The 17989-nt window shown below is 41.8% G+C and overlaps 1 protein-coding gene across 5 annotated transcripts in view; it reads right to left on the bottom strand.

Annotated features, from left to right (window-relative positions):
- Positions 1-13571, bottom strand: part of JCAD (junctional cadherin 5 associated) — a 73384-nt gene extending 59813 nt beyond the window's left edge. For 3 of the 5 annotated variants that reach the window (XM_043966330.1, XM_043966332.1, XM_043966333.1), the window contains exons 1-2: positions 13446-13571; positions 9898-9960 (exon numbers count right to left, since the gene is read on the bottom strand). The gene's annotated coding sequence lies outside the window, so the exon portion shown is untranslated. Of the gene's footprint in view, positions 1-9897; positions 9961-11610; positions 11766-13445 lie in introns of those variants that run through there. The other 2 variants (XM_043966331.1, XM_043966334.1) reach the window with 1 other exon arrangement.
- Between the last annotated feature and the right edge of the window lie 4418 nt (positions 13572-17989).

Below are 17989 nucleotides of genomic sequence, written 5' to 3'. Positions count from 1 at the left end.
TGAATTAGATTCAGGAGATGAAGCTGCTATATGTCCCTGGTCAAGTGTCAAACTCTGAGCTCAGTTCTTTTCTCTGTAAAATGGACATGGTACTGCCTACCTCATAAGGTTGTGTGTGTGTGGGGTGGGGGGTACTCTGTAAATCAAAGCACCATTGAAAATGTCAGAAATAATAATAATAAAGCCACTGTGATATACAATGAGATTGACCTCTAGAGGAGAGGAAGATCATGGACACATAGAGGATCAAAGAAGGCTTCATAAAGGACCTAGAACTTGACTGAGGACTTGAAGGATGGGCAGGATTTTGACAGGTGGATAGATGTGGAGAAGAAAAGAGTTTCAGTTACTCAACAAATACTGGAGAGATAGATATTGTAATATGTAGATATTATAACACTATACACACACACACACATATATACCCTCCTATCTAGATATATACACATGGGTATGTATATGTATATAAACAAATATACATATATACACATACATATGTATGTGCAGATAGATACTATAATATATATATATATATAATACTCTATATTCTCCTATCCAGACACACACATATGTATGTATATATATATATATATATGCACATAGATACATACACACACATATATATTTTTTGCCTATGTGCATGCATATGTGTAGATGGAAGGAAGGAAGGAAGGAAGGAAGTAACTAACAAAGAAGCAAACAAAGAAACAAAGAAGAAAGAAAGAGCCGGAAAGGTAGAGCCCAACTTCAGACTGTTGTGAATCACAGGAGTAGTTCAGAATCCATCCTGTGAGCAAGGGGGAGCCACTGGAGGCTTTTGAGTGGAAGAATGTGATAGTCAAGCTTAGGAAGATTAGCTTGGCAGCTACATGTGGGAAAAGAAGGAGTTCTTGGAGTTGGGGAACCAAGTCAGGAGGCTATGAAGTCATTTAGAGCAGGGCTTCTTAAATTTTTTCCACTCATGACCCCTTTTTACCTAGGTATATAAAATAGGTATACATAACCTTTTACTGTTGTGAAATTTTTTGCAACCCCCACAATCAGTTATATGACCCCATATAGGATCATGATCCACAATTTAAGAAGGTAGGATTTAGAGGACAGGCAATAAGAACAACTAGGATGACAGAAATGGAAAAGATGGCAATAGGGAGAATGGCATTGTCAAAAAAGAATCTAGGGGCAGCTAGGTGGCGCAGTGGATAGAGCACTGGCCCTGGAGTCAGGAGTACCTGAGTTCAAATCCAGCCTCAGACACTTAACCCTTACTGTGTGACCCTGGGCAAGTCACTTAACCCCAATTGCCTCACTTTAAAAAAAAAAAAAAGAATCTATAGGACTTGGCAAATGACTAAATATGGCGGGTGAAAAGAAGTCAAAGATGATTCCAAGGTTTCTGGCTTAGGTGACCAGGAAAACAATAGAAATCGTTTACCAGGAGAGGAAGACGGTTTAGAGAATGTGACAAGGAAAATTTGGTTTTTAATATTACATAGTTTTAACTACCATTCTCTAAACATTTTCTTGCTTCCCCCAGAAAATGAATTCTCCCAAATTGCCAAGAAGACTTTCATTAAAATCTTTTTGATTGGCACTGACCATCCTAATGCAAGAACCTTAACATTTTTTGTGCTGTGGACCCCATCGGAAGTCTGGGCAAGCCTATGGACCCATTCAGCTCAGTAGCATAACAGATAGAGTACTGAACCTGGCGTCAGGAAGATGAGAGTTCAAATCTGGCCTCAGCTTCAGACACTTACTAACTGTTTGACCCTGAACATGTCACTTAACCTCTGCCTGCCTCAATTTCCTCATCTGTAAAGTGGAGATAATAGTATCCAGCTGTCCCTCCCCTGGGTTCCTGTGAGGGTCAAATGTGGTGATATTTGTATAGCATTTTGCAAACCTTAAAGTGCTATATAAATGCTGGCTATTATTAAATGCATAAGACAAAATACACTGGATTACAAAGGAAAGTAATTCTATTAAAATACAGTAACAATATATATATTTTTAAATTTCACAGACTCCAGGTTAAGAACTACTGATCTAAGTATAAGGACAGGGATTAGACCAATGGTATAGGAAATTCCTTCTTCCAATGTAGGTCAGCACCTTCTCTGCAACTTAAGATCCTAGACATCTGCCTCAAGCATTAAGAGGTTGTGACAGCCAGTACGTGTCAGAGCAGGGACTTAAATCGAGTCTTCCCTGGCTTCAAAGCCAGCTCTCCATCCACTGTGCCATGCTGCCTAGAACTGAAACTACCCAGGTTCAAGGCACATTATTTCATGGCACTGTTTAAGTTCTTGGTTACGGAGACCAGCGCTATAAATACTGTCCCGTGTGTGCCTTACCACTAGGGATATAAGGAATACTCTACAGCTCAAAGAGGGATGATTCAAGAATAATGGGATCAATAGCCATATGGCATAGAGACTTATGACAGCAGAACTTATACATTATAATTGACATCATCTACTTCAAAGCTGTCATCTTGGGAAGCCATATTCTCCTGGATATATGAGCCATTGATCAAAACACTTTGGGGGTGTCAGGATCACTTACAATCTCATTTGTAAACTAGAAAAATAAACTTATTACTTGATTACTGTTGACTCAAAGTAACAGAGTAGCTTAAAAAAAAAAAGAAAACAGGGGCAGCTAGGTGGCACAGTGGACAGAGCACCGGCCCGGGAGTCAGGAGTACCTGAGTTCAAATCCGGCCTCAGACACTTAACACTTACTAGCTGTGTGACCCTGGGCAAGTCACTTAACCCCAATTGCCTCACTAAAAACAAAACAAACAAAAAAAGAAAACCGAAAAAACTAATTTGATCTTACATGGTATTATGAAAGGTAGTGTCCAGAACAGAGATGGTGATGGTGCTACTAAATATACTCTCCCTTAGACCAAATCTGGAGTGTTTTACTGAATTCTAGGACCTACCTTCTAGGCAGGGTGGTGTCCAGGTGGAGTTGGCCTAAAAGAGAGTTAATCATAGTGGTGGGGAGACTGGAAATATACCAGAAGAATCAGTTGAAGGGAATGGAAATATTTAACATGACTAGAGGAGACTTTGGGAGGGACATGATAGCTATCTTCAAACATCTGAAACTGATTAGATTCATTTTGCATACCCCAGAGAACAGGACTAGAAGTAATGGGTAGAAATGACAGAGACAGAGTTAAGTTTGATGGAAAGAATTCCAATGCAGTTCAGTAAACACTTATTAAGTGTCTACTATTATGTCAGGTACTCTGTTAAGTTTTCCAACAAGAGAGTCTCTCTTGTATTCCTTTGGTAAATGCAGTTCTAGGAAGATTAATGTCATCTAATGACCTTCTAATTATTAATACTATTCCAGGCATAAAATATTGTTTTCCTGCTTCTGCACACTTCACTTTGAATCAGTTCATATCAATCTTCCCATGCCTCCTCCAGGGCCTTCTCAATGAGATCCATGATTACTCAAAAGAGGGCAATCTAAAAAAAAATACGGGAAAAACTAACTGGATTAAAGAAGTCTCTTATTCAGATAAGACAAAACCAGTTTGAAGGTCAGGCCTCTGATTTAGTCCATTGGCACAAAAATTTGTTTGTGTATGTATGTGTTTGTGGGCAATGAGGGTTAACTAACTTGCCCAGGGTCTGAGACCGGATTTGAACTCAGGTCCTCCTGAGTCCAGGGCCAGTGCTTTATCCACTGCACCACCTCGCTGCCCCTTTTGGCACAAAAATTTGGCACAGACATTGCAGATGGATAACACATTGCTCCCAGAAATGAAGAGAGGGAAGGAATAGGGACTGGCATGCATTTGGGAAATCATATGGTATCTTTCATGATCCCAAGAGATTCCCTGACACAAAAGCCCATCATGTTTGTTGTTAACACCAATCTTCTGGTAGTGATGTAATGTAACATTACATCATGGAACAACAGAATCATATTGGCAGGTGACCTAAGGGCAACTGAGAGGCATAGAATGGGAGTAAATAGGCTAAAACATATTTTCCATTTGTTTAAGAGAAAGCACGATGGCTCCAGAGTCAGAGGCTCCAGGTTCAAATCCTGCATCTGACACAGACAAGACCCCTGGAATTCAAACTCCCTGGATATTAGGTCTTCATCTGTAAGATGAAGGGTTTACACTAAAGGATTTTTGAGGTCTTTTCCAACTCTATGATTCCATGACCTATATACAAGAAAAAGAAAAAAAGGGATATTATTAAGGAAATGGATGATAGGGAAAGCAAGTGGGCTAGTTATGCATTAGGAGCAAGCAATGGGCAGCATGAGCATGGCACTGACCTAGAGGAAGACTTCTGGGATGTTGGATCAATAGCCCATGGAGAATCTATGGGAGAACATTGGATTAAAAGGTAACAAAATCTTCATTGATGGAAGGAATATTCACACCAATGAGACCACAGATGCACTGAAGCTATTGAGTAAGGGAAAAAAATATAAGAAATTGTTCAAATGTGGAACAGGCTGCCTTGGCAAGTAACATGTTTCTTCTCATGGGAGGTTTTCAAGAGAACAACTGAATAAGAAGTTATCGGGTATGCTTTAGAGAGATTTCTTGGTTAGGTACAGTGTAGACCACATTTTCTCTGAGGACCCTTCCATATCTGGGAAGCTATAATTCAATGGCACTCATTTTTTTTTTTTGTCTCCAAGCTGGATTCTCTCAAAGCATCTTCATCTATTCACTTAAATTTGCATTTGTTTATTCACCAGGCATGTGTCCAAGTGCCTATTTCCAAAAATCAAATCTGTCTTCAAAGAGTGAAGACAGACACTATTGAAGATAAAAGAGAGTAGGCCACCAGTTTTGAAGGATTACAGAACTTTTTTTTTTTTTTTTGCAGGGAAATGAGGATTAAGTGACTCGCCCAGGGTCACCCAGCTAGTAAGTGTCAAGTATCTGAGGCCAGATTTGGACTCAGGTCCTCCCAAATCCAAGGCCAGTGCTTTATCCACTGTACCACCTAGCTGCCTCCTACAGAACTGTTTTGAGCAATGGCAATGCACTGTAATAAGTTCATAGCCTTCCAAAGTGACTGCTTCATGGGGACAGCACTCATTTACAAAAATCATTTACATTACTTTAATTATAGCTCATATCATCCCTTCTCACTTAGACTATTATAATAGATTCCTAATTATTTTCTGTGTTTCCAGTTTCTCCTCTATGCTAAAATAGCCTTAAGGCATAGATGTCACCATGTCATGTTGTTGCTAACAAACCTTCAGTGGCTCCCTATTGCCTTTAGGATAAATTACAAACTCCAAATCCTGGCATTTAGGGCCCTTTCATCCTTATTTCATCTACATTACTCTTTAATTCATACTCCATTCCAGCCAAAGAGGGGTACTGCTTTCCCATGAACCCAACATTTCGATCTTCCCTCAGGCCTGGAATATACCATTTCCTCATTTCCACCTATAAAATTCCTTACTGGCAATTAAGAATCAGATCAAGGGCCTCCTCTTCCAAGAAGTCTTCCCTGATCCACTCTCACCTCTTTCTGGCCACCCACCCCATCCCCAACATGGTATGTTTTCCCTCTTCAAATTAACCAGTGTTTAACTATTTGGGTAAAACTTATTTGAGGGCCAGAAGTTTTGCTTTTGTCTTTGAATCCCTAGTACTCAGCACAATGCCAAGCACACACTAGGTATCTGATGTTTGTTTAATTAAGGTTCATCAATAGATTCATGACTGCCATTTCTGTCTCACATTAATTTCTAGTATTAATGTTCATTGTAAGCCTATGTCTTGTTGTTGTTCAATCATTTCAGTCACATCTGACTCTTCAAGATCCCATTTGGTATTTTCTTGGCAAAGATATTGGAGTGGTTTGCCATTTTCTTCTCTAGTTAAGATGAGGAAACTGAGACAAACAGGGTTAAGTGACTTGCCCAGGGTCACACAGCTAATAAGTAAGGCCTGATTTGAACTCAGGTCTTCCTGACTCTAGGTCCAGTGCTCTATTCACTGTACCACCTAGCTACTCATCAGAAATTACCTGGGTTAATTATACCTTCCCATATCTTTAATTTCTTGATTTTTTCCCCTCAAACTGAACTTGCTAATGAAGATGCTCAAACTAATGTTAGTCCTATGAGGAGATGTCTAGGCTAATATGTGTTATGGAGCATGTGAACTTCTGAGATGTTACAGCTAAAAATATGTGTTTTCACTGTACTGGGGACTCTTCCTTTTCTCTCTCAGGAGATAGAGTACATGAGAGAGCTGTATTTGGGTGACATCATTTCAAATCCTGACTCGGGACTTCGTAACTGTGTGACTTCCGTCCACACATGACCTCTCTGGACCTGTTTTCCCATGAAGGGTTTAGATTAGATGATTTCTTATGGCCCCTTGAAGCTCCAAAACTCCACCTTCCGGTGACCCCCAGGACTGAGGCAAGTTCCTCGGCAAGAGATACAGCTTGTTCCTGGGCCTGTCCTTGGATCTTTTCCAGCCCAGAAGAATCTGCCAGCATTTATTCTCTCCTGATACAACCTATTCGACTTCAGGGTCACCTCCGGGCAACAGATGAGAAGTTGGAGCAAGATTTCAATGAGGGGTAACAGATACCTGAACATAAATGTAAGGGACTGACATTAATTTACAGAGATAAGGCTAATGAGTCACTCACTAGAAGTAGGGCGGGGGCTCTCAAGTTGTTTTTTTCTAGCAATAGGAGTGAATTCCTGAACACCCACCTCTTTTCTCTTAGCTGATCTCCCGTGTGACCAACAGCATTCATTTGGCAGACAGTTGCTTAGTTAAGAGTACTTTGTGGTCGTGTGAGAGCAAAAATAGCAGGTCAACACAGGGATGCACCCTAAATCTCCAAGACGGTTAAGTGAAAACTAGTGTAATCATAAAACAAAAGTCAAAACCTTGGCTTCTCCCCATCCCCGCCCCCAACCAGAACAGGCTTCATAGTACATCTCATTCACCTAGGCCTTTAAATGTTTGCTTCATAACAACCCTGAGATGGATGGATGTACTGCAAACATTTTGCAGATTCAGTACATTTTTCCATGATCACACAGTTAGTGTCTAGAAGAACCTGAATCTAGGTGTTCCTAGTACAGTGCTCTGACTAATAAGCCACAATACAAAAACAACAACAACAATAACCCAATTGTGAATAACTAAAGGAAGATTGGGGGGGGGGAAGCAATCCTGAAGATTAATAAAGAATTCCAATTACTCATTACACAGAGCCAAATCATATAAGGTATAGTCTTACAACCTGTGACATGAACTGATTAACTTGTTTGTGATAAGCTTACAGCATGGGGCACTGCTGACAAAACTCGATATATAATTACTCTAAAAACATCCCAAGTTTCCGGAGTCAAGGAATTTCCCATTCTCCACCCCCCTCCCTGCCCAACCCCCCAAATATGCAACTTCTAAACTGTATTCACTGACATTCCATACTTAAGATGTAACTGGTCTTTGGAGTTGTTAGAAGTTCAGCGTAAATGTTTTCTTCAGCTGAAAACTTTGAGTTCTAATGTTATGATTAATGAACAACAATGTACTCTCATGAAACAAAAGGTAAATAGCCAAGGCATGAAACAAAGCCAGACAAAAGTGAGTTACAAAGTGATACATGGACTTGTCATCCCCACTCCACCCCACCAAGTAGCCAAACTGTTCAATTCCATTCTTAGAAAGGGGGCTGACAGTTTCTGTTATCTTAATTATTAAGCAGAATTGCCCAACAGCTCCACTTAAAATACCTAAACATTAAGCTCGAAAATTCTTCCCACACCACTGTGACATTGGAGCCAGAGTCTCAGATTTGTGGGAAATACTGCAGATTACCAGAAAGAGTATCTAATCTTTGAAATCCTCATTCTAATAAGGACTTCTTCACTGAGTTGAGGTTTCCAAAGGGGACAGAAAAATTTGGAAACTGGTGTCTAAAATCAAAAGTGTCATGGAAGAAAGGTATCTCTCTGGGCTTGGTAAACACCAGGCTCAGGTTCAAGTTAGAATTGGTCAAGTATGTAATGCTTTGCTTCTCTATAAAAAAATGCTAAAAAAAAATGCTACCTCTTCCTACCTGATGATATAATATTAAAAATTGCCAATATTTACGTAGTGCTTTAAAGTTGGCAGAATGCTCTTCTCAGAACCACTCTAAGCAGGTCTGCAATTTATAGATGAGGAAACCAAGTTTCAGAGAGGTTAAATGATTTGTCCATAGTCACACAGTAGGGCCTAAGTCTTTGGATTTTAAGTCTTCTTCTACTCGGCCACATTGCTGCTCCTTATATCTCATCTTCCTCATCACTACATTCAGATTTGCAAAATTTCTTCTTTCTTCACTTCTTCATCTCTGTCTATCCCTTCATACTATAATGGCACTAGTCTTATTCATTTATCACAACTTAAATACCACAACATTTTAAAATTCATTAGAAGTAATCTCATGGGGCAGCTAGGTGGCGCAGTGGATAGAACACTGGCCTTGGAGTCGGGAGTACCTGAGTTCAAATCCAGCCTCAGACACTTAACACTTACTAGCTGTGTGACCCTGGGCAAGTCACTTAACCCCAATTGCCTCATTAATTAAAAAAAAAAAAGAAGTAATCTCATAAGGAATAGGATCAAATGCTTTTTCATTTCTCAGATCCTAGAGACTGTAACAATTGGAATGACGCCACCTGCTGGAGACTTACTGTAGAAGAGTTCTGCCCATGAAGCGAAGGTCTTTGAGGGCAAGACCAGGAGTCTTTTCTTTGGAAAAGGAAGTGACGCTGGCTAGTGGGAGGAAGAAGGAAGAGACTAACACTCTGTCTGGCTCTTTCTTTTGGACTCTGGTGGAGAGTGGAGCTAGAAATGTGCTCTCCCTTTAATAGATAGGAATCTAGGCCTTTCTCTCTCTCTTTACCAAATTCTTGTTCTCCTTAACAAATGCTTAAAAGTCTAACTCTTGCTAAAGCTTGTAATTTATTGGCGACCACTCATTGGATATTTTAGACAGACTAGCTAGAATTTTAGCCCTTAACAAGACATAGGGATGTGGGGGGGCAGTTTCTTAGCTACAAGACAGCTATATAACCTCAGATTGTAGAGCAAAATATACAAGCTATTATTCTCAGTCCACATCCATATTCAGCAATGTAAGGTTTTCTAAGATGTATAATTTTAGTAACTGGCTAGTACCAGGAATTCCCTATATGGATGAAATCATAGGTCAGTACCAAAACAAAAAGAGGAAAAAAAAACTTGACAGGTAATTTAATAATAATCCTGATAACTATGGAGTTGAATAAGTTTTTGTTTGTCTGTTTTGAGGTGTGTATGTAAATATATACCCAAATAAATGTAAACAGTCAAAATTATATGTATATATATGTACACACATATAATTTTGACTGTTTATATTTAGATATACAAGATGATTTTTTTGATGGAGCAATGAGGGTTAAGTGACTTGCCCAGGGTCACACAGCTAGTAAGTGTCAAGTGTCTGGGGCCAGATTTGAATTCAGGTCCTCCTGAATCCAGGGCTGGTGCTTTATTCACTGCACCACCTAGCTGCCCCTACACAAGATAATTTTAGCAGAGTCTGGCATGAAGTGGTACCCAATCTTAATCAGACTGGGCAATATTTAGGTATGGATAGATACATTCTTGCCCACTTGCCCAGGATGTCCACAACTAAGTTTTTTAAAGATGAAGTTACAGGTAGATGATACAGGCAAACAAAGATAGCACTAAAGTTTTTAATCTTTTTCAAAATGAGATTTGGGAATTATCCTCCCCCCCCACCCCAATACCCCCATAAAGCACTGATATAGAGGAGTTTGGGATTCTAAAGGCAATATCAAAGTGTTTAAAGTTTGACCTACCCTTTCCTTTTAGGCTGGATTTTGTGAGTAAGCTTCCCCCAGCATTCCTTAAGTCAGCAGGCCCTTGAAACAAAGCACAATGGCAAGGTTTTAGCAAATGAGATAACCCTTTCCATCCAGGAGGTGGAAAACAACATCTGTTAAAACCAAATAAGATGCAGTAATGGGTTCAGCAACAGACCCAGAGGATTTCAGAAACACAGTTTTTCCTTGTCAGAGAAAAAAAAAGGCATAACAATTGCTTCATACTCAATTCTCTCAGTCCCAAAACTCCCCTTAGATTAATTAGGGTGGATACTGGCCAAATTTATTTAAACAGGAACTTGTTTCGAATTCATTACTACTACACAATTAGGAAGATGTCTTTCTTCAAATGCATCTTTTTTGGGGGGGGGTGGGGAACTCGGGTTATACCAGAGCTCTCTCCTGGATACGTGTGCCATAACTGATTTTAAAAATTCCTTCATGTAGGGAAAAAAAATATCATAATGTTGGCTTTTCTCACTGAACAAATAGGCCCTTGTTTACTCCCTGCACCCTAGATCACCCAACAGCAGCAGATATGTAGCTACTGAACAATATGTGACTAATCTGTGGCCACAGATTAGGAGCTAGACAAGCTAATCCAAGTTTATGTAACATTTTACACTGTTCGACACCTGGTTCTTTGAAGTAACATAGGAGGAAGCTAAAAAAAAAAATCTAACCCTTTTTGTTTCTAAATATAGACTCTCCCACCCTATCACTGCCACCCAAAGGTTTAATCTTAAAAAAATAAAAACAAAACAAAAACAACTCTAGTTATGGAATGACTAGAATAATAAAAATTATATAGCTCTTCAAAGATTTCAAAGAACTTTACAAACATTTCATTAGAGACTACCAACTGCCTGGCGAGACAAATGCTACATATATCATAAGATCCTTTTACAGATCAGGAAGTAGAGGCAGAATGTGGTTAAATAACTTGCCCAGGAACACACAACTAGTAAGTGTCCAAGGCAGTATTGCAATCCAACACTGATTCCAAATCCAGCAGTCTCTTACTTATGCCACCTCAGATGCCTATCTTTCAGGATAAAGATGGTAAAAACCAATTCTTAAATCGTGCTATATGTCATCTCTGATTCTAATGAATTTACTAAATTACCTAATCCTATATTGAGAGATGCATCCCCAAAAGCCTCATTATTCATAGCCTGAAGTTCTAAAAGCAGCTTTCTAGAGTATTTGGCTTTCAAAATGACTCTTAATTGGCCTTAACATAATATTGTCATTGTAGTTACCCTAACTTCACATTTCTCAACTTTAGTTTCCAAAACTTTAACCATTTAACAATATACCTTGAGAATGAGCAAGTAGTAGTGGATAGAGCATGGGCCAGTGGAGTCAGGAATGAAGATTTAGGTCCTGCCTCTGACACAAACTAGTTTTGTGACCATGGGCAAATCACTTGACCTACCCAACTCTCCACAGCTATAAATTACAGAATTGCAGAAAAAAGTCCACAAAGGGACTTTTCATCCTGGGAATTCCCCCATGCCTAAGAAATCTTAGCTCCAGACCCCCAGAATAATAAAAAATAATAGTATAACACTGTAATCTCCAACCATTCAAATGCTAAGCCTTCTTTTTATATAAAAAGTATTATTCAGTACATGAAATCACCTAACCCTGTCTCTCTTTAAAAAAAAAATTGAATTTAGAACTCACACTGATTTTGATCACTTTGAAGATTGTGGATTCTCCCGTTTGCTGGACTGAAAAAAGAATGGGGCAAAGAGGGAAGCTCTGAAAGATGGAAAATAGAATGAACAGAGAAAGAAATGACATTCAAATAAATGTCAGAGCTAGGAACACTGAGCTATATCCCCCTACTACTCCATTCCTCTTTCTCAGTGGGAAGATAATTCACACAGGATCTGGGAAAAGAAACCGGGGGTGTGGAGAGGAGGGAAAGGTGATTGGGAAAAGGGCGGGGAGGCGCATCAGATTTGCTCAGTCTGATTCTGAATAGCTTAGCACATACGCACACCCCAGTGAGTTGACTAGGCATGGTCAAGCATCGCGGACCAAAAAAAAAAAAGTTTTCATTTCTGATTCTTTAATAGTGAAATCACAGTTTATTTATTTATTTATTTTTAAACACACAGACGCATTGGAGGCATTAGTCTCTATCACCAGTAAGAAGAAGGAAGCAAAGGCGGGTCTTTTAACCGTGTAGGCTGCAGCAGCAGGGATACAACCCTGGTTCAGTCCCGTGTTTGTGGTCTCAACATCTAAGAAAGCTGTAGTTGTGACATTTTATGGCCGATTATGGCACTTCTCTTTGGAGGGATGGGGCGAGAGGGGGACTGGGGTGAGATGCTTGAGGAAATCAGAGAAAGACAGAACAGGCTGCAAAGCTCATAAATGAGCTGATTAACTGGATTTACTGCATCTTTACTACAATCAATCTCTCTCTCTCTCTCTCTCTCTCTCTCTCTCTCTCTCTCTCTCTCTCTCTCTCTCTCTCTCTCTCTCTCTCTCTCTCTCTCTCCCTCTCCCTCTCTCCCTCCCTCTTTCCCTCCCCCACCTCTTAATAAGAACAATAAACACCATAGAAGAAACACGCAGTGCTCAGAATTCACAGCCAGAGATTAGAGTCATAATCCCCCAGACCTTAAAATGCGTGTGGTGTACACGTGGGTGTGTTCCAGCAGTGGCAGGAGCCGAGGAGATCATGCAGCCACCAGCCTTTCCCTTGCATGTACTCATTTAAACAGGCAAAAAAGGGAAAGGGGCGGGGAGGAAAAAGAAAAGGCAAAGAGAAGAGTCGTGGATTTGAAGTTTAAAATGTTCCTGCGGCAAATCCCCGACGTGGGGTGACCACCGCGGTGAGGCTCCCCAAAGGGCGGTCTGCTGATTTGCTGTTGCCTTAAGAAGAGATGTCAAAAAGGAAGCGCTGCAGGGTCGCCCCCTGCGAAGTTGGGGGAACGCAGGGGACAGGGAGGAGCCTCCAAAGAGAGAGGGGGCAAAAGACAGTCGCTTGTCCTCTTCGCCCCTGTGATAGGCTGGTGCCGAGAGAGCAGGCAAGGTGAAGGCTGCGTCCTGGAGACCCCAAGAAGACGGAAAGCTGGCGGAGGGAGGAGTGACCGTCTTCCCGGGGAGTTTGGGAGGCTCGGTCGGCGTGCGCCCAGGGCGCAGCCCTGTGAGCACCTCCAGTGGCAGAGCCGCCGCCGCCGCCCGGACCAGTGCCACCCTGGGCAGCACCGGAGCAGGGAGGGCGCCGAGAGGGGTTGCAGTGCTGCTGGAGGGCGGCGATCCGCCGGGGATGGGGGGGGGGGAATGGGGGGGCTGTGGCTGCTGGGAAGAGTGGGGGCAGGTTGGCTCCCTCAGCCCAGGCAGTCCAAAGGAAAGGCGCTAGGGGCGGCGGCAGGTCCCGGACTGCAAAAGTTCGGAGGGGAGAAAGCCAGGGCTCGGGTTGGAGGAGAGACACAGGAAAGCGGCGTAGGAATTGGGGACGGGAGCGGGGAGCAAGGCAGAGGACCAGGAGGTGGGGGACTTACCGAGAAGCTCCCTCATGCTGCCTCCCGCTGCTGGCCCCGCCGCAGCCGCAGCCGCCGCCGCCGCCGCCGCCGTTCCCGGCCGCGGGGTTGTGAGCCAGCGAGCGAGCGAGCGAGCAGCCCAGCCTGAAGCGGCCGCTGCTGAGCGAGCATGCCTAGTCCGCCTCGCCCTCCGCCTCCTCCTCCTCCCCCGGCTTCTGCCGCCACCTCCCCCTGGCCCCCTCCCCCTCCAGCCCTTCCTCCTCACACCCCCCCCTTCCAGGCTCCGCGACTTGGAAGGGAGTGCCTCCCCTCCCGGCCTCCTTCCTCCGCGTGCAGCCCCTGGTAAGAGGTTTGAGTCTCCGCAGGGGTGCAAGGTGGGGGGGGGGGAGGCCGGGGCTGGGGGGAGGGGGGCACTGGGAGGAGTAGGAGCGGGGGAAGTACAGAGAGGGCGGGGTGGGGAAGCGAGAGACAAGAAGGAGGGATAGGCGGACGGAGGGAAGGGATGGGGAGAAGGAAAGAAAGGAGGTAGAAAAAGAGGAAGGGATTAGGGTAACCTCCGGGAGAAATCAGAGTGCCCTCTTCTTCTCTGGCACAGGTGGGCTCATCCGGGGTGCGCTCCTTAATTGGGAGCCTCACCTGTACTTGAGCTGTGTCCTAGCCTTGTCACGGCTGGGCCAAACACCCGCAATGTGCCATGAACGTGTGAGATGCAGGGGCATGTGTGCCGTGCATGTAGGGGTGCAGACGAGGAAAGGCACCTCTCTAAGGAAGGAGGCAGTGGATGCCTCGGGTGGTGACAGATGTGAAGTGGGGGTTTTGCTTTTAAATAAAGACCCCGAGGAAACCGGAATGTGGGAGTGGGAAGGGACATTGGAGGCCATCCAGTGCAACCCCATCATTTTCTAGATGGGCAGATGGAAGCCCAGAGTTAAGTGGCTTGCCCGAGGTCACTCAGTAGTCTAGGACCAGACCTGGGACTGGAAGTTAAATCTCCTGCTTGTAAGTCCTGGACTGCATCTATAATTCCACATTATCTCCGGAGATGTGGCAAGTCAATCTCCTGCCTGGTTCTCTTAGCAAGCAGAGCTAAAAAGCAAAGAAAAGCTTTTTTCTTTTTTTCCTTTTTGAAAGGGCCTTGGATTTGGAGTTAGAAGTGGGCCAAAATCCTGGGTTTGCTTAGTCTCTGTGTAATTTAGAGTTAGCCTCTAAATTTCTTCATCTGTAAAATTCAGGGGTTGGACTAAATGATTAAATGATTTCTAGTGTCTTTTATGTTCTAAATCTTGTGCTTTTCAGAAAAATTAAAATCTCAAAATGTGTGTGTGTGTGTGTGTGTGTGCGCGCGTGCCTGTGCTCCTCAGAGGTTTTGCTTTGCTTGTATGAAGTAACCAAATGAGACATGAACTTGGAGTCAGGAAAACCTGAATTCTGGTTCTCCCTCTGACACTTTCTTGCTGTGTTTACTAGTTGGGCACATCATCTAAGCCTCCGAATCTCACTTTGCTTATCAATAATGTGGAAATAAATACTAGGTTCCCAGAATTGTTGTGATGCACAAATGAGAATGTAAAGAAAGGTCATTGCCAACCTCATAGCACTCAGTGCATGTTTATAAAAATAGCTTTGGCCAATTGGTTCAACCCAGGTAAAAATGAGCCCCGCATTGACCCCAATTACAACTTTTCAGGAAATTATTTAACAGAAATAACCATATATAGAATACTTAAGTGTTTGGCACTGGGTTAGGTTCTGTGGGGTACAAAAGAAGTCTTTACAAGTAGTTTGTAATTCAGTTGGGGAAATAAGACCTGCACAATAAAACAATTAATGGGGACAATAAATATATTTGGGGGGGTTCATGATTTCATCAGGCTTATGGGACTCCAAATCTGAATAAGTCCTTCCATCAAAACAGATGAGCACTTCATCAGTAACTTTCAGGGTTAGAATTGCCTGGGGTCATTGAGAGGTTAAGTAACATAGCCATGATCCTACTGCTAGTGTGAGACTGAAGCAGTGCTTAGATCTAGAATTTCTTGACTTCAAGGTCAAGGCACTGTACATTAGTCCTTACTTCCCTTCAGTGGCAAAAGTGAGTAGTAACAAAGTACTAAATTGTGCTGTACAGACAATAGGCTTGACAATGGTATTACAAAGTTTGTACTGTCAGTAACTGATGCCATAGCTCCCCCTTAACACCCTTTGCCAGTAATAAAGCAGGCCAGATCAGCTTTCCCCTCTTCCCCTCCCCACCCAGAATCCATCCACTGGAGAGTTCTAACTTACCAGGAGAGTTTTCAACATGTGCTAAAGGAACATATTGTTGAATAACAATGTATCATACATATTCCAAATAGGGAAAAAAACCACACTGCCAACCTTCCATAGGTCTTTTCAGTCATAGATTAATGCAGGAAATAATAACCAGGAGGATCTTTTCAATTAGAATGAGAATTTTTTTTTTTGAGGGCAGAAGCTGTATTTGACTTTCCTTGTATTCCTAATACTTAGCTTGGTGATCAGGACACAGTAAGTGATTAATAAATTCGTGCTGACAACTTGAATTGTCATTTTAAAAAATTAAATATAATAAGCAAACAATTCTCAAAAGAAGAATTGAAAACTATTAACAACTATCTGGAAGAATGCTTCAGATCACTAATAATAAAAGGAATGCAAACCACAGTGATAAAATATGGGAATAGTAAATGTTGGTGGAGTTTGAGGAAGATAAACATACTAGTACATTGTTAGTGGATTAGCATGATCATTTTGGAAAACAGTTTGAAGTTATGCAAATAAAATGACTCAAGTTTTTATACTCTTTGACCCAGAGATTCTATTATGAAGCTTATCATAAGGAGGCCATTGACTAAAAAAAAAGTACCCACCTACACCAAAATACTTATAGCAGTACTTGTTTGTGATAAAAAAGAATTGGAAGTAAGGCAGATATCCATTGATTGGGGAATGGCTAACCAAATTATGATACACTAAAGTAATGAAATAGTATTATGCTTTAAGAAGTGACACTTGATGAGTACAGAGAATCATGGGAAATCTGTAGGAACAGATGTATAGTGAAGTTAGCAGAACCAAGAAAACAATATTTACATGACTACAATGTAAATGGAAAGAACAATCACATACACACAAAATCACAAGCGAATATTGCAAAACTACAAAGAAAAAGCAAGGTTCCAAACAAGAGATACAGGAATACACCCATATCACATCCCTTGCAGAGGTAAGAGGTCCACAAGTATAGTTGCACATGCTTTCAGACATTTGTGATGCATGGATCAGTTTAGCTGGTTTTCCTTTTTCTTCCTTTTTGGGGGTGTCTTAAAATATTATTTGCTATGGAATTGCTCTCTGGGAAGAAAAGAAGGAGGAACGTTGGGGACAATTTGAGGGATTTTTTTTTTTTTTGCAGGGCAATGAAAATTGTTCAGTGACTTGCCCAGGGTCACACAGCTAGTAAGCGTCAAGTGTCTGAGGCCAGATTTGAAGTCAGGTCCTCCTGAATCCAGGGCCAGTGCTTTATCCACTGAGCCACCTAGCTGTCTCTGACAATTTGAGGGATTAAGAAAAAAGAAATAAAGAAAAATTCATTTAAAGAAAAATAATATTACTTGCCTCTATGTATATGTTTTAATATCATCTATCTATCAGTCTATGTATCTATTTAACCATGAACTTCAGAGACCTAACTCTAATAGGCACCAATGACTTAAAATCTCCTGGCTTGGCACGAAAACCCCCCACTATAATTAATCACATACCTTCACCCTAACAACCTCTCCAGAAAGACTGAATCTGAACAATAGCTGCATGAGCAAAAGTATTCTTTAATTATTTGCTTGCTATCTTAAAGTCAGCATTTTTCTACAAGACTTTATTAATGGAAAACAGCCTTTCTGCCTTCCTCCCAACTTCTGTCACCACTTACCCTCTGTAAAGGGTTGCTATTTACTAGTGACATATGGATATCCAAAGCATCTCATCCATGAGCAGCCCGGACAATTCTTTGCCTGGTTTCATGATGAAGTTAGTCAAGTGCTACCATCCTTAAGGCAATGACAATAGCTGGCTGAGTCCCCACTGGAGCAAAGGCTATACATGGCATGAAGGAGGACACAGATGTACTTTAAGAAGGCAAGATTGTGTGTGTGTGTGTTTGTGTGTGTATTTGTCGGTGTGTCAGTGAATCCTCCACCATCCCAGCTACACTTCCATCCACTTATCTAAGAATCGTGTGAATATCACTAGGGATTTAAAATTTGTATTTTATTATATTGTGTGCTTGAATTTTTTGTCAAATAGGGAAAATATGAACTGTGAACCAAATGTTTCACCAACAGTATCCCCTAGCAAAATATTGCCAGTTGGCTGGAGGAGGGGGTTATAGATATCGACTGGGTCAGTGATATCTGTGACTAGCAAGCTGAAGTTAGTGGGGAAATTATTATGTAACAAGAACATTTCTAAACTGATTTGTGCTTCTTCTGAGTTAGTGGTGCTACTTCTATTTCCAAGAGGAGGCAAGGTGAGTCACATCTTTG

The sequence above is a fragment of the Dromiciops gliroides genome, chromosome 5 (genome assembly GCF_019393635.1).
Source record: "Dromiciops gliroides isolate mDroGli1 chromosome 5, mDroGli1.pri, whole genome shotgun sequence".
Lineage (NCBI taxonomy): Eukaryota > Metazoa > Chordata > Mammalia > Microbiotheria > Microbiotheriidae > Dromiciops > Dromiciops gliroides.
Note: the sequence above shows the minus strand (reverse complement) of the source record. Positions and strands in the feature narration are given on the sequence as shown.